This window comes from Mustela nigripes, chromosome 13 (genome assembly GCF_022355385.1).
Source record: "Mustela nigripes isolate SB6536 chromosome 13, MUSNIG.SB6536, whole genome shotgun sequence".
NCBI classification, from domain to species: domain Eukaryota; kingdom Metazoa; phylum Chordata; class Mammalia; order Carnivora; family Mustelidae; genus Mustela; species Mustela nigripes.
In genome coordinates, this window is record NC_081569.1 from 117,985,307 (window position 1) to 118,000,757 (window position 15,451).

Below are 15,451 nucleotides of genomic sequence, written 5' to 3' on the forward strand. Positions count from 1 at the left end.
CGGCAATAATTTCCTTCAACAGCCATTAACACACTTCTGAATGTGTTTTAAAAAAGAAAAAGGAGAGGAAAAGAGGGCGGACGGGGCGGGGTGGCAGGAGTCCTTCCCATTTCCTGGCAAATATCGATGTTCCCAGAGCCAACTTTGATTGGATGGGATGTTAATATCAGCACGTTTGTGGTTACTAACGCCTGCTCAGGGCCCCACGTTCGTCCTGGCCTCCGCCTGGGGGTCACACCTGCCCCTGAGAACTCAAGCTGAAGTGTACGTGGAGCCCAGCCCTCCTTGGGGTGCTTCATGCCTGGGCCGCCCGGCGGCACCCTCCCGTCCAAAGGGATGTTGTCTCAAGTCTTCACGGGTCAGTGAACTTTCTCAGTTCAGCTCCCTCTCTTGGCAGAGCCACCAGCTCTTGGGCAGGGCCCGGGCTCTGCCTCCTGGTCCAGTTACCAAAAGGTAAGCAAAAGTGAGCTGTGGCTTCATTCATGCACTCAACAAATATCCACGGAGGGTCTACCCGGTGCCAAGAGCCTCAGATGGGGAGGTTGCGGCCAAGAGGGTTTGCAGAATGCGGGCACAGCACTGAAAACGCCCCCCAGAGCCAGGATGTGGGTCAGGGGGCTGAGAGAATGTCCCAGAGACTGACCCTCCCCCTTTAGCTGCTGGATTACGGAGAGCTGGGCAAGCCTGAGGAGAGGTGGGGCAGCCTGGGCAGCAGGGGCGGGGGCGTCAAAGGATAGTGAGTGTTCATCAGTCTGGAAGTATTTCAACATCTTGCCGATTGTCCTCGTCCTATTGATATTTGGCAGTTGGGGAAAAATAAATAAAGAAACCCAGCAATGTCTCCCATGTGGAGTTTGCCTCCTTCCAAGCACCAAGAAGCAGTCAGCTTGTCTTTTCTGTGCTTACAGGAGGGATATTGTTATAAAATCTTGCCCCAAGTGAAACCAGTAAGCAAAGGGTTAAGGGGGCTAATTCCCAGCAGCAGACTAGTAAGAGCAGCTGCAACTTTTTACCCAGCCTCTTTTGTTTGCGGTTAGATTTCCCTGACTCTCCTTGGGTGAGGTGGGTGGCAGGCCCGCTCTCCTGTCTCCCTGTGGGCTGCCCATGGAGTAAACCCCTTTCCTGGCCGCACGCTGGACGTCTCAGTGATTGGCTTTGTGGGCGCTGGGCAGATGGACTTGGGTTTGGTTGCAAAACTAGCCACAGCTCCATTTTCTGTGCTAGGCCTGTGTGGACTCAGGGACAAATCAGGAGACAAGTTTCAGGCCACCAAGGCACAGGGGTTGTTCAGCAGAAGCCTTTGGTCTTCATTTACTGCAAGACAGAGCGACATTCTGGCATGTCTGGATGGTTGGGATCGGAGATGTGTCTGGACAGCCATCCCCAGCACCCAGTCACCCCCACCCTCAAGGAGGTAAGTGAAGAGTGTGCCTACATTTCTGGGGTCATGAGACACTGCTTCAGAAGAAAGACATGTTCTGTCCCCTTTTGTTGCCTCTCTTGGTCCCAAATGTTGGGCTGTGCGGACATCCAACTGCCTCACTTGCTGATAGCATCTGCTACCCCAAAGGGCTACCTTTCTCTGCTGGGTCTGGATTTCTGGGCAGCCCTGGATTTCTGGGCACCCTATGTTCTGAGGATTACTAATGCTACCAAGGAGGCAGAAATGCCTAGAAACAATGAGGGGTTGGGGGATAAAGTCTGTGGTTTACAAAGCTAGAAGCTATGGCATTATTTTTCTTACAAATTACCGAAGGGGAGAAGAGATGCCATCTCTCCTCTTCTGGGTTTTTCTGAGATTGAGTCTGCCAAAAGTTTCCTTAAAATCTGTCTGTTGATGTGCTTGTAAAAACCAAGTTACAGAACAGAGAATCTAGTAGGACTCTATTTGCATAAAAAGGAAGATATATACAAGGAATGTGGGCATGTCCACGGCTGTATAGAAAATGTTGGAAGAATAGACATGTTAGTGAATTCCTTCGGACTTCAAAGGCAGAAAAAGCTTATCTGTGAGACAATGTGTATTATGAAATGCATCCGTTTCCCTTTTCGCATCAGCTGCTGGGAAGCTTAGATTTAAATTTGTATTCTTGTTATACTACTGGTGGGTTCCCCTGGAGAACAGTGGTTCCTCAACCTTGACCGCAAGTTAGAATCACTTGGGCAGCTTTAATGAGGCCCAGTGCCCAGGCCACACCCCAGAACAATTAAGTCAGGATTTCTGGGGAATGGGACTCATAAACTTCCTTTACAAATAATATTTTGTTTATTTATTTGAGAGAGAGAGAGAGGACACAAGCAGAGGGAGCAGCAGAAGGAGAAGAAGCTTTCTCGCTGAGCAGGGAGCCCAATGTGGGGGCTCGATCCCAGGACCCCAGGATCATGACCTGAGCTGAAGGCAGATACTTAACTGACTGAGCTACCCAGGCACCCCTAGAATCTTATTTTTAAAATCCCTGAGTGATTCCATTGAGTGGCTCTCAGTAAGCACCAACCAGTCTATTTAAACTCTTGCTTTCTGAAGTCAACAAGAAAGGAAAACTGCTCACGTGTATTTACATTTTCCTTGGATTTGATTTTTATTTACGTGTAATTTCTCAATTTGATTTTGTGCATTCTTGTAAATTGCCTCAAGTCCTCTATAGAACAAGATATAATATAGACAAAAATGATAAACTTGTGTTCAAGCATTATGACAAGTCCAGAGCTGTGTGATTTCAGTGAGGAGAATATTTTCTGCATGAGTGTGGGTACCGGTAAGAGGGAGGGGGCACTAACATCCCATCAGGCTCCTGGGTGTGGAGTGAGTCTGCCCTAAGGAAAAGTCCACATCTCTAATTCCAAGAAGGACGCCCTTGGGACTAGTAGCTGTCCTGACAGACACCTTATTTGTGGGTGGAAGCAGGGGGTGTGGAGAATTTAATCGGGGGGGGGGGGAGCAAAGCAAGATTTATTTATTTTTTAAAATTTATTTGACAGAGAGAGACATCACAGGTAGGCAGAGAGGCAGGCAGAGGGGGAGAGGGAAGCAGGCTCCCCACTGAGCAGGGAGCTTGATGCGGGGCTCGATCCTAGGACCCTGAGATCATGACCTGAGCTGAAGGCAGATGCTTAAACCACTGAGCCACCCAGGTGCCCCCAAAGCAAGATTTATTAAGTGAGAATAAAATGGTAGTACAAAGAGGGAGGAGATCCAAGAGGGTTGCCGAGAATTCAAATTTTTTAAGGAATAAGTTCCAGGAATGTTGCAACATATTTTCTTCCTGATTATCTGAGGAAATGTTGACCTGCTAAATAAGGCTTGTGTGTAGGTCCAGAGAGATCTGACTCCCTCCTGAGGGGAATGTCCCCATCATAATTAGCTAAGACGGGGCTGATTGGGTTAATTGCCTCCCACTGAAATCATGGCCACTGTTCTGGGGTGGGAGCCAGGTGGGGCTGGTTCTGGCACAGGGGAGGAGGGGGTACCATTTTCTCCTCTGACCCAGATTGTTCCCTTTTGAATGTTCCCCTGTGAGTCAGCCCTTGGTACTCCTTAGCAAGCCCATGGTCTGTGTGTAAGTGGAACTGGAACAGAGTGGCCGGAAGGCTGGCTGTTGCCTTGAACGCCAGTGGTAAATTTAATGTCCACAGGGCCAGAGAAGCAGAAAAATGTGAGCAAAGCCTAAGGGTGTGAGAGGAACGGGGAGGAGGGAGGGGACTGTCATGGAGTGGCTCAGAGAGCATTTGAGGGACATGAAACCTCAGACTGAAGTGGGGGTTAGGCAGAGGTGGTTGGAGAGCAACAAGAAGGGTAGGGTGTTGGGGACACAAGGGCCAGAGGAGAAAAGATCTCCAGAAGAGAGGTGATGCCACCAACTAATGGCATCCACGTCAAAATGCTGTCCAAGGGCATTGGCGGCCATGTGGCTCAGGTGCAACCTTAAAGCTCAGAGCCTCACACACGTGTAGCTTTGGTCACACACAGGCAAGGGAAAGGAGTGTCGGTAAATTGCCAGCAGCTGCTCGGGAAAGTGAAGGGCCTTGTTAGCCTTGAGACTCCCTCCACACTGTCACAGATCCCTGAGTCCCACCTGGGGTGAGGGGTGCTCCCGTGCCCAATTGGCATCCAGGTCTCGCCTAAGTCCTGGATGGAAGTGACGGGAGGTACCTGAAGGAAGTCAGAGCTCACGCTGGTGAAAGCAGAAGCTTCTAGAACCCATGGGACTGATGTTAGCCAGCTTATTGCCCAGGAGATGATACAAGAGGACTTAACATAGCATTTTCTATAATTGCTTGAGTCTCTGGGTGTTTAGTAACCATGTCTGGCAGTCTATACCCAAGACAGGCTGGCTGTGGGGAAAGCCATTGTTAAAATAAAATCATTAGCTTAATAGGCTTGATGAAAAGGTTGGCAAGATGGGAATTTCCTCTTGCAATATGTTCTCCAACGAAACAGTCCCTGAAACCAGTAAGCCATGTTAATTATTGACTAAAATGCCCTATCTCCCAAGTTGTTTTTTTTTTTTTTTCTTCTTAAGAACCTCATAAACATGACCTCCGAAAAGTTTGGAGTCCCCAGAATTTGCAGCCTCATACAGGGCTCTAGGTTATTCAACTGCTTTCCCTTCCTTATTATCATGCATTTTGTTCCCTAGTGAATATGTGCATACACTCCACACACACACACACGTGTGCACATGCACACATGCCCGAGTTATGCACATTTTCCAAGGGAAAGGGATGTCTGCTAATGAAGTGAAAGCACAGAGTAATGAGGACAGTTAGCAAGGCCAAGGGCCCAGTGATGTCAACATTCTAATGAAGACCAAGCCAAGAATAAGAAGGCAACCTGAGAGAATCATGCCCGTCCAAGAAGGACCGACACTGGGTGAACGGCTAGAGACAGTGTATTAAAAAACAAGTCCTTTCACAGCCTTGCTGCAGTGGGTGAGGACGGCCACAAGTTCTTGGTCAGTCTCCTGCTCCCTGCACCCCGACTGAGAGATGGAGGTTATCTCCCTCCCCCGACCATGGGATCGCTGAGGCCAAGCGAAAGCACTATGCCGGTCCAGGGCCCGAGAATGGAATTGGTCCAGCAGCTTTCCCTTTGTGTTTTTTGGGAGCCCTTGAAATGCCAGGTGACAAGTCTGAGTACCTGGCTGGAGACACTGGGTGGGAAGAAGAGGCCCTGAGACTCCATGGAGAGAAAGCGAGGCCGGGTTTTGCAGGGCCGAGCATCCCGACGACTCTAGCCTCAGCTGCCATCTGGCTGCAAGCACATGAGAGGGCGTCCGCACCAGCCGCAGAAGAGCCACCTGGTCACCCCAGAACTGAGAGGGAGAAAAATGGTTGTTATTGTTTTAAGCTGCTAATTTGGAGGGTGGTTCATTAAGTAGGAAGAGATCATCAAAACACTGCTCAAGCAGAAACAGAGGGCACGTTTCCTGAGAGATGATTTCCCACCACTGTTCTGATATTGAGCGGTTCCCATCACTGCTCTGATATTGACTATGCCCTTCCTGGGCTTTCTAGGTGTTGCCTTTTCTCAGTTGGCAGAATTAACAGCAGTGAGACAGGAGTCAAGGCCCGGGAGGAGAGGCCTTTCTTGGGGGATTGCCATCTTTTCAGATTAACTGGGTGGCACCTCTCAGGGAGGACTGCAGGCCACTGGCACTGGCAGCCATCCAATGAGGGGGTAGGCAGGCAGGGCAGAACCCATGGGTCCTGGTAAAGAAGGCAAGGGGTGGGGGGGGGGGGTCTTTGTCAAGCAGGAGACAGAAAGGTGCCAGATTCTAACCAAACAGGCCCAGAGTATCTAGGAAGACCGGGAATTGTTTTCCTGTCTTTATAACACCAGTTTGCTGGCCAATGTCTCAAAATAGAATTCTGTGACCCTAATCCAGTTCCTCCTTGGAGAAAAGGAGAATGGTTCGAACTCACAGTTAAGGGGCCAGGACTTACCCATTGGGCACTGGGCCAGGCACTGTCCTGCACACTATCTCCTACGCTTCTCTGGAGAGACTGGGTCACTCCGGCTGACTTTTGGTTGCTTGAAATCCGAAACTTCTAATTAGAGTTAACTCAAACCTTGAGTCTTGTGTTATATTTATTTTAATTTAGCCCCCTTTCAACTCAAGATAGAAAGAATGTGACTTAAAATAATACAAAGGAAACAGGGTAAAAGAATCCATGTGTACTATTTGTTAGCTTTGATAGAAGTGGAAATGTAGCAACGTCAATGTTTGAACAAGTAACATTCCCACCCACCCCCGCCCCCTCCCCCTCCCCCGCAAATATAAACGTGCCAAGAGGCATTTAAGATGTCCTTTGTCCTTGATTTTCTGTTTCACTTTTCACCCTGACATCTGAGCAGCTTCAACGTTAAGATCACAGTAAACCATTTCCTTCTTATTTAATAAGTCAGGATTTAAGGCCTCGGTTTTATTTGAATACACCAAAAGCTTAGAAAGAGAGAGAGAGACTTTTAAGTACTTGGTTATTGTTGATCCGTAGAAGAAATCAGCTCCTGTCACTTGCAAGGCATTTAAAGGGGATCTGAAGGAAGGGTTCGTGGTAGGGATGACCTGTGGTTTTCTGTGTCTACTGCTGAGAGATCAAAGGACTTCTCATCACCGAGAACTGTTAAGCACCAGAACCAGCTTGAGTGGTGACGAAATGTTTGTGTGTGTGTTTCTTACTAGAATGGTTCTGGGATGGCAGCATTTGAAGGCAGGAAGTCGCAGCTTTGTTATTCTTGCTACACTTATTAATGAGTCACAATTCATTTATTTTTAAAAGTAGCTATAAATAAAGCCAGGGCATGGTTTTAGCACTGTTTAGACTGAAAAGATTATTTTGCAATTTTTTTTGGTGAATCACTAGAACAATTAATAAAATACTCCATATCCATTGGAGCCCATTTTTGGCAATGCCCCATCCCCTCAGGATCTCTCTAGTATTAAATATTATACTGTTACAAGGCACTATGAAGTATTGAAATATTTATGTACACACACATAATATTTAAACATCTGTGGAGAAAAAAGTCAGCACGCAAATGGGGTAAATTGCCATTTTTAAAAAAATAAGTCTCCCATCTCCCCCTATCCTTGCCAAGTTCACTGAGCTGAATCTTTTCCTGTCTCACATGACCATATTGCTTTGCCCAGTAGAATGTGGATGGTCAAAACGTATACTACTCCCGAGTAGAGGTTTTATTTTATTATTTTTTTTAAGATTTTATTTATTTATTTGACAGAGGGAGATCACAAGTAGATAGAGAGAGAGAGAGAGGAGGAACAGGCTCCCTGCTGAGCAGAGAGCCCAATGCGGGACTTGATCCCAGGACCCTGAGATCATGACCTGAGCCAAAGGCAGCGGCTTAACCCACTGAGCTCATGTGGCTTGGCTTGACCACCTGCCCAGCTGTCTGGCACTACGAGAGGAACCTACCCCAGGCAGGGGCTAATCTTTAAGCTTCAGTCTTGAGCAAAGACCTATGAGGAGTAGACTTGGATTAACCCAAAATCTGAAGCCAAGCCATGACAGCCAACTCACAAAACTCAGAAGGAAGCGTCTGTTGTCGTAAGGCCCTGAGATTTTTGGATGTGGGACATGGCATTGGCTCAGCAATTGCTGACTGATATAGGAGCTTTCAGATGAGTTTTAAAATTCATTTTCTTTTTCTTTATCTGCATTTCCCATTTTTTGACAATGAACAAACATTATTAAATCAACTTAGCCCTGTCGTTCGATAGTGAGCACCAACTGTATGCCTGCTCCTGGGCTAGAGACTGGGAATGAGGTGGTGTGAAAACAGTTGGAAAGACCTGCCCTCGTAGAACTTCGGGCCTCCACCAAGCACCACGCACGCGAACATGAAATGCAACAAGGCTGTGCTGCAGACGCAAAGCGTGTGGGGGCTAGAAGCCCGCAGAGAACAGAGCTGTGACTCAGGCAGACCCACGAGGGATGGCTTCACAGCAGATGTGACAAGCGAGCTGACATCTGGAGACTGATTAGGAGCTAACCAGGTGGAGTGATGTCCTAAAACCCAGCTTTTAGGAAAATAAGCGTGCTTTTATTTACCAGGTTCTGCCCGAGGGCCACAACATTACAGGGAACATTTAGCCCGAGGACTAAATGACCATTGATCTTGACATAAACCTGCCAGAGGCTTGACAGCAGGAGCACCTAGCTGTCCATCAAAATCCTTGCTCTCCCTCCCACAGTCCAGGGTTGTTCTTGGAAAGTGGCTGCCCAGCCACCAACTCCTCTCCCGGATGCCTTTATGTCTAGGTGCCGTGGTTCAAACTGGGAGGACTGAACCCCGGTGATGAGTACCATTTTGGGGCCAGGATGGTTCAGAAGGAAGTTGGCCTTCTCCACACCAGAGCTTTTCCCCCTCCTCCAGCAGATGACCCTGACCACGATGGGACTCCGAAGGGCCATGTGGAAGAAAGCTGACCGTCAGCCAGAAACACCTGCCTGGGAAACACCTTCCCCTCTCCCCCCTTCTTCCCCCCAGAACGTGAGCAAGAAACAAACTATTCTGTCAGACTCCCGGAATCTGAAGGCGCATTTATCACAGCCTCTGTGTGACCCAGATTCGTACAAGACCTATTTTAAACACCGATTCAGTGTTTTCCTGAGTCACACCTGTACACGCACAGCCAACCTTCTAACCAGGTGGAGTATTTCCTTTGTGTGAATTGAACTTTACGCCCAATTTTTCTTTTTTCCCACCTGGTAGGACCGTCGTGGTGTGGGTCCTGCGTGTCACACCTGATTGGTGAGTTGGGTGGAAGTGCTTGCTTTTATAGACTATTAATTTTATTTGCTTCTCCACTTTCATGAATTCTTACAGGCGATGCTGACATTTCCAGTATGAGGGATGTTTTACACAAATCAGAGGTGCTCTGCTGGAACCTGAAACACATTACCTTGAAAGAAATACCATATTTGCTCACATAAATCTAAAAGGCCACATTCATGAGGGTGGATGTCAGGCCGAGGAGCCTGATTTGGGAGGCGGTGGGGAGCCATTGTAAGTTCTCTAGTGAGGGAATGATATGAGGGAAGAGGTGGTTTAGGAAGATGAATCTGATAGCAGCACACAGAAGAAACGAGAAAGAAAATAGCTCAGAGGCACAGGGACCGACTGTTGCAACAGTCCAGTTGTGAAATAAAGAGGTCTCGTCTGGGATGGTGCCACTGGGGATGAAGAGAAGCAGGTGACAAGGCGGGCTTGCAGAAGGAAAGAAAACCACCCTCGCTCACTGTTCCCAGCTCACCCCTACTTCTACCAGACCCCAGAGTTTCCGTAGACCCGTTCACCCATGGGGGTCCCTTAACACTAGCTTCCCCGCGAAAATACCACTGCAGACAGGATTATGAAAATTATGCTATTGTTTTTTAAAGAATGCTCATAAGAGAAAAAAGAGTAATTGTTCCACTAATTAGGAATGAGACAAATGAGCTATTTCCTAAAATCGTTTCTCATAGCTGACTAATCTCTAGAGAAGAAGAAAAGGCTGTATGTCTTAGTTGGGGGGTGGGTGGGAATTACTTACATATTTCTGCTGGATGAAGGAGAAAGTCAGCTAAAAGCTGGAGACTAGCACGAGAGAAAAGCGAATGCCTGACCGTGTTTTTTTGAAGGCACTGGCAAGTCGCTTCTATGACGTGTGCTGTGCTGGAGCAAAAGTCAGATGGTCAGGCTTGAATCTGGTTCTGCCTTCCTCCCTGACCTCACTGTCCCCAACTACCCTCTGCTCACAGGGCTGCAGAGACAGGCCTGCTTTCCGTTCCTCAAAGGCACACACTCATCGGTACCTTGGGGGCCTTTAGTCAGCTCTTCATTGGGCCTGGAATCATCTTCCCATCGGGTTCTTCTTGTTCCTTAAGTAGCCCCTTGGAGAGTTTTTCCCAACATCCCAATCTAATGCAGCCACCACCCCCAACCCCAAACCCCTCAACCCCACTATCCCCTACTGTGTCTTCTGGTTTTAATTCTCTCCAAGCATTTATTTCATTCTAATATCCCCCATATATCTGCGTGTTTGCTTCTTGTCAGTTTCTCTTGCTAGAATGGAAGCCCCATGAGAAAGCACCTAGCCAGCCTGATTCCCCACAGTATCTGTACCTTCTAGAATAGTCCCCACAAAGAGTAGGAGCTCAATATTTGCACTTCATCGAATGACCAAATCAGGGACTAATGATGAGAGTGCCTGATGAATTAACCCCCCAGGAAATAGTCTCTTCTCAGAAAAGCTTATTCAATGAAAGTTTTTTCCCCCTGTGGTTACATTTGATTAAGAAATATATTTTCGCAATTATGACTGAATTTTTCCAGTCTGTATTTTATATCAGACAACTAGACTCTAGGAAAACACAAGGTTCCTAATCAAGGGGAGAAAAAAAAATCAACATTTAAAAAATCATCTCTGGGGGAAGTACAACCTTAAACACATGTCATGAATTTTATGCGTGGTTTCTGTGGCTAATTAGCATCTTCCCTATTCTTAAAGTTACAGTATCTTCTTGGTAGCACCTATCACAGTGTTATGTACACATTCAAAATTCAAAAACTCTCAAGTCAAGGATGAGGAGATAATGTTTGTGATCTGTGGGTTTGGGTATGGCTGAGAAGTCCAAAATATACTGTTTATCACCACCTCCGGGAAGTCTTTCCTGATTTCCCCCAGGCAGGATTGAATTTTTCCTTCTCTGCTCTCCTAACACTATTTCTTTGACCCTACAACCACCCTGATGTCTAATACCAATGAGGTATTTAAGAGGCACTCAGTTAAATGGATGCATAAATGAATAAAATTATATAAGAAAAAGCTGTATGGATTGGGACAAGCTTTAGAAATCACTTAGCCAGGGACACCTGGGTGGCTCAGTTGGTTGAGCAGCTGCCTTCGGCTCGGGTCATGATCCCAGGGTCCTGGGATCGAGTCCCGCATCGGGCCCCTTGCTCGGCGGGGAGCCTGCTTCTCCCTCTGCCTCTGTCTGCCTCTCTGTCTGCCTGTGCTCGCGCACTCTCTCTCCCTCTGTCTCTGACAAATAAATAAAATCTTTAAAAAAAAAAAAAAAGAAATCACCTAGCCAGTGTTTCCCAAAATTTAGTGATTTGCATCTCCCATGACAATTTTGGGCATACTATTAATTCTTACATGTTTCTTCAAGTCCATCTTTCTACTTAAATGCATTTATATTTTAAGAAAACTATGCATCATAATCAGTAGAAAACTGGCATGATTGCCATAAGTAGAAAGTGATCCCCACCCTTCCAAAAACCAGTGAAAACTAAATAAAAATCTAGCTTGGTCTTATTGGCTGAATTGTGCCCCCCCACCCCCAATTCCTGTTGAAGTCTTAGACCGTAATACCTCAGACTGTGATTTTGGGCTAGGACCTGAGAGGTATTTAAGTTCAAGTCAGGTTGTTAAGGTGGCCCTGATCCAATATGACTAATGTCCTTATAAGAAGTGATTAGGAGGGGCGCCTGGGTGGCTCAGTGGGTTGGGCTTCTGCCTTCGGCTGGGGTCATGGTCTTGGGGTCCTGTGATTGAGCCCCCCATCGGGCTCTCTAATTGGCGGGGAGCTTGCTTCTCCCTCTTCCTCTGCCTGCCTCTCTGTCTACTTGTGATCTCTCTCTCTCTCTGTCAAATAAATAAATAAAATCCTAAAAAAAAAATAAAGTGAGTAGGATACAGAGACACCAGACATGTGTGCCATTGAGAGGGGAGCAATGAACACAAAATAAGAAGAGGAGCCAAGGAGTGAGGCCTCAGAAGAAATCAAGCCCACCCACACCTTGATCTTGGACTTCCAGCCTCCAGAATCTGGAGAAAATAAACATCTGCTGTCTAAGCCCACCAACATGTGTACCTTGTCTCGGCAGCCAGAGCTGACTAACACACTGCCTATTACTGCCTGTGAGGGACACTGAGCCCAAAATCTGAGCTCATTTGGTAGAAAAATGAGATTATAAAAGGAAGAGAAGTGTTTTAAGACCTACTACCACCAACGGAGACTTTCTCCTTGACAAAGAATTAAGTAGAAATTAAAAGGAAATGATTTTTATCCCTATAAGATGTGTATGGGTCAATCTGGAATATGATGTATTAGAAATAATCTCAGTGTCTTAACACATCAACGGTTTCTGTCTCACACCTGCTCTGTGTCCTGCACAGGTTGGCAGGAGGGCCTCCCTCACCAGGTCCCTTGGGGCCCCAGGCTATGAAGGCTCAGCCATCTGCAATACATGGCACCTTCCGTCACCAGGTGTGAGGAGGAAAGTCTGGAGAATTGTGTATGGATTTCCCACCCTCTCAGACTGTAAGTGACGCCCATTGTGGCTGCTCGTGAGTCACTGGCCGGGACTTAGCACGTGACTCCTACTAGCAAGAGGACCAGGAAATGTAAGCAAACAAATAGATTCTTCCATGTGTGTTTCTATCTCTTCCACAAGATGCTACTTAATATCACATTCTCATCCTTAAAAATCATTTCAAGGATGCATCCATGTTTGGGGGGGAAAAAAAAAGATCTGGGACAGTCTCTTAATTGCATAGCTGAAATTCACAGGATACCTGCTTATTTGGTGTTATACAGCCTCTTCATGGTAGGTTTGCAGCCAGAGCTCTCTGATCTCTTCAGGTCTACACTTAAGCTCTTTCTGCTCAGCCCTGGGAGCACAACATTGTAGCAACTAGAACAATTTGGATGTCTATTTTTGGTACAAGAACTTTGCTATTGAAAGAAAGTGAAGGCAGCTTGTCCCATTTAACATTTCATCCGGAACACGCAACACGCAGAGACCTTTCCCACTCATGTCTGAGGCGACTACATCTGCAGAATCAATGAGAACGTATGATTGCTCAGTGTTGTCTGGTTAGCATCCAATTATGTACAGTGTATTTATTTTAAATTTAGAAGACGCACACAAGAGATTTCCAGGAACAAAATGAGAAGAAATTGGCAGTGCACTGAATGGAAAAAAATTAATGACTTGAATTATACAGCCTGTGCATCAAAGCCGACAAGACGGGGAGCGGAGACAGGGTGCACTCGTTCACGCTCTAGTCCGCCGACAGTCCAGAGTGGTACCTGAGAAGTGTCACCCTCCACGCAGCGGTCACATCCTTTATTTTCATGGTGAGGCTGGGCTTTTTGGGTCATGAATGTGCCACAGTTTCAGGGGCACCAACGTGTTGCCCCTAAACAGACTTCCATGGCAAACTTCCTTTTAGAGAATAGATTAAGTGAAATCACATTGTTGGCTCTGTGGGGCAAGAGGGAGGTGGTGAGCGAGAAAAGCCTGAGTAAAGAATCACAGAGTAGGGCTTGGGACATTTATGCTGATGGAAGGGATCAGTATTTGTTGAGCTCCTACTCTGTACTGTGCCTGTTATGTGTCAAGGACCTTCACACACGTCCCACTTATCCCTCGGGATTATCGCTGATTTTATACTGTGGGTTGAACCGCAACCCTTCAAAATTCAGACATTGAAATCCTATTTCAGACACTGAAATACCTCAGAATATGACCTTTCTTGGGCATGGGGTCATTACAGAAGTCATTAGCTGAGATGAGGTCCTACTCGATTCAGGTGGGCCCCATATACAATATGACTGATGTTCTGATAAAAAGGAGAAATTTGGAGACAGACACACACACGCACAAGGAGGACTCCGTTAGAATGAAGGCAGGTATGGGAGCGATGCTTCTAGAAGCCAAGGATGCCAGAGATTTCCAGGAAACCCCGCAGAAGTTAGGGGAAACACATGGAACAGATTCTCACAACCCACTGAGGAGGAACCTACCCAGCCAACACCTTGATCTCAGATTTCTGGTCTCCGAAGCTGAAAGACAATAAAGGCTGTTGATTAAGCTCTCTGTCTATGGTCTGTTGTTCTGGAAGCCCCGGGAAATTACTACAACGTGCTGACAAGGCAGAGGGCCGTTGGGTCCGTCCAAGTCTAAACATTGTCTGCGAGGGCAGGGTCAGTACCTGTCTTGGCATGTCTCAGAGTTTCCCCTCCTTTTCTAAAGGAGGAAACTGAGGCCCCAAGGTTAGACTGGCTTGTCCAAGGCTTCAAGTCCGAGAGCTTTGGGCAGAGGCAGATTTTTCTGGGCTTTTTTCCTATCTTGGATCATGATTCTTTTCTTCATTGTTCAGATTTCAGAAGGTTGAAGCCCAATTCTTGGATTTGTGGTAAACCAGGAGTTGAAAACAAAAAAAGAATGTCCCTGATCTTGAAGTGCCTGAAAGCTGTTCATGGGGCAAGGAGTTGGGAGGCTGGCAGCTGTCACCTCAGAGCCCCTTTAGCCAGAGGAGACCATGTAGGGGGAAGCCGAACCCCCGGGGGTGGGGGCCCCCACTCTCATGGAGGGCTGGCTGCTGGCTTTGCACCACGTTACCTTCATGGATCGATCAGACTCACTGTGTCTTTTGTCATTTGTCCTGTGAGTTAGGTCTTATATTTCCTGTTTTATACATGAGAAAAGAGACTCAGACACTGTGCAGTTAGTTGCTGGGGAGCAGGGACCTGAACCTTGCAGATTCCGAGGCTGAGCTGCACACACAGACTGTGTTCCCCCACCCAGAGCCCTCAGGTACACTCTCCTGCAGGGCCTCCCTTCCCACCGCCGAGGCTCATTCTGGGGCTTCCTGGCCTTCTTCCTTCTTATCCATCGTTTCTGCAGTTCCCTCTGGACAGGCGTACGTGTGAAGCGTATCAGAGATGGTCATGTTCTAACCATCGGGGACTTGTAAAAGGCAGATGGAAAAATCAGTCTGTGACCCTTTGATGACCGTCACCTCCAAAAGAGGGTTGGGTTTGGGGAAAGGGTTTTAGAAAGCACTACCCCATGGAGGTGATGGGGGCGGGGATTTCTATTCTTAGATCTGGTGAAAGAGATGCCGGTGTCCACTGGGAGGGCTTGGGATGCGCCTCTGAGCTGGGGGGCATGGCGGACTACTGGTGTATGATGTGTGCAAGAGAGCCGTGCTATCGAAAGGGGCTGTGTTCTCACCTGACCGAGGTGCCGGTGTCCCACGGACCACGCACAGGCCGAGTGAGGACGTCACACTCGCTCCACTCACTTCCGACCATTCTGCGTTCCGTTGGCTAGAGCCAGTCACAGTTCGCTAAGTGTTTTGGGCTCTCTCTGACCTCGGGCTGCCGCACGTGCTGTTCCCCTCTCCTGCATATCCTGCCTCACCCTTCCTCCTGGCCAACTCTGAAATTGAGAGAGTACTGGCCCCGGGACCCCAAAAGCCAGGTCAGCTTTCCTTCCCAGGCTCACTAGAATTCGAGCCTTCCCACTTCCAAAGGTTCCTGCACCAGACTGAGAACTCCTTAGGGGAGAAGAGTCTGGTTCACACCTTCCTCCCAGAGCCCACTGCAAGTCTCTCTCAATGTACAGTATCCACTCAGTGAGTGAATGAATGAA

General features: G+C 47.5%; 1 long non-coding RNA gene across 2 annotated transcripts in view; it reads left to right on the plus strand.

Annotated features, from left to right (window-relative positions):
- The first annotated feature begins 1,041 nt into the window (after positions 1 to 1,041).
- The window catches only part of LOC131998875 (uncharacterized), a 44,704-nt gene continuing 30,294 nt past the window's right edge, over positions 1,042 to 15,451 (plus strand). Inside the window, exons 1-2 of one of the 2 annotated variants that reach the window (XR_009398907.1) lie at positions 1,042 to 1,414; positions 12,186 to 13,885. This is a non-coding gene — a long non-coding RNA (uncharacterized LOC131998875). Of the gene's footprint in view, positions 1,415 to 12,185; positions 13,886 to 15,451 lie in introns of those variants that run through there. The other variant, XR_009398908.1, reaches the window with a different exon arrangement.